We start from the raw sequence: 1,610 nt of genomic DNA, 5'->3' as shown, positions 1-1,610 counted from the left end.
AGCCAGGATGGTCTCGATCTCCTGACCTCGTGATCCGCCCGTCTCGGCCTCCCAAAGTGCTGGGATTACAGGCTTGAGCCACCGCGCCCGGCCTCGAATGAAGTTATTTTAAATGAATAAGGGGGTTTGTAGCCAAAAGCGGCCTCTTGCCTACAATACCTGTGTGCTTAAGAGCTGGAGTTTATGTGATGCAATTTGAATGTGGGTTTTTGAGCAGACCAAGGCTATAAAGGAAAGCAATAATAGAACTATTTGTGTGAACAACTTGAGGGCTTTTTAAATGTTAATTGGTACCTGGATAGCTCCCAGGTTGTGGACTCTTGAAGTGAGATGCAGAGAAAAGGGGGTGGAATTTGCGAAAGAGAGAGAATATGCTATATATATTATCTTATTAGCAAATAGAAAAATTAGGGAAATGATTCACTTTACAAAAAGGGTTCCTTATATGAAAAATGGATCACAAGCCCCTTAAGAGGGAGTCACCTCTGGTGCTTAAAAACAATGTATAAGAGAAAAGCTTAGATATTTCAGTCATTTGCTGTGAAGTGACAATCAGAATAAGGTAAAGGAAATTTTCATCTTAATATCCCACTGAACCCTAAAAAGCTGATGGAACTAGGATTTGAATCAGTTTGATTCTGAAGCCTATTTTTACTTTTTTTTTGGTCTCCATTAAAATGTTTTATTTAAATAGAAATTACAGGCCAGGCGCGGTGGCTCATACCTGTAATCCTAGCACTTTGGGAGGCCGAGGTGGGGAGATCACCTGAGGTCAGGAATTCGAGACCAGCCTGACCGACAAGTAAAAATACAAAATTAGCTGGGCGTGGTGGTGCATGCCTGTAATCCTTGCTACTCAGGAGGGTGAGGCAGGAGAATCACTTGAACCTGGGAGGTGGAGGTTGCGGTGAGCTGAAATGGCGCCATTGCACTCCAGCCTGGGCAACAAAAGCGAAACGCTGTCTCAAAAGATAACAATAATAGGCCCGGCGCAGTGGCTCATGCCTGTAATCCCAGAACTTTGGGAGGCTAAGGCGGGTGAATCACGAGGTCAAGAGACCGAGACATCCTGGCCAACATGGTGAAACTTCGTCTCTAGTAAAAATACAAAAATTAACTGGATGTGGTGGCACACGCCTGTAGTCCCAGTTACTTGGGAGGCTGAGGCAGGAGAATCTTGAACCTGGGAGGCAGAGGTTGCAATAAGCCGAGATCACGCCACTGTACTCCAACCTGGTGACGGAGTGAGACTCCATCTCAAAAAAAAAATTAATTAATAAATATTACAAAAATTATATGCCTTTGTTATATTACTCAACAATATAGCAAAGTATAAAGTCCCTTTTCCACTTCCCAGAGTTTATCAATCTGAATGATTTGGTGGGCAATCCTCCAATCTTTTTTTTTTGAGATAGAGTCTTACTCTTTGTCCCGGCTGGAGTGCAGTGGTGAGATCTTGGCTCACTGCAACCTCCTTCTCCAAGGGTTCAAGCAATTCTCCTGCCTCAGCCTCCCTAGTGGCCGGAATCACAGGCGCCTGCCACCACACCCGGTTAATTTTTATATTTTTAGTAGAGAGGGAGTCTTACCCGCTTGGCTAGGCTAGTCTT

The 1,610-nt window shown here is 44.2% G+C and overlaps 1 protein-coding gene across 1 annotated transcript in view; it reads right to left on the bottom strand.

The window, feature by feature from the left end:
* The window catches only part of SUZ12 (SUZ12 polycomb repressive complex 2 subunit), a 117,133-nt gene that overhangs the window by 102,563 nt on the left and 12,960 nt on the right, over positions 1 to 1,610 (bottom strand). The window lies entirely within an intron of this gene.

Source organism: Colobus angolensis, unplaced genomic scaffold, assembly GCF_000951035.1.
Source record: "Colobus angolensis palliatus isolate OR3802 unplaced genomic scaffold, Cang.pa_1.0 Scaffold167, whole genome shotgun sequence".
Taxonomy (NCBI): Eukaryota; Metazoa; Chordata; class Mammalia; order Primates; family Cercopithecidae; genus Colobus; species Colobus angolensis.
The sequence above is the reverse complement of the archived record's forward strand: the minus strand, read 5'-3'. Positions and strand labels throughout refer to the sequence as shown.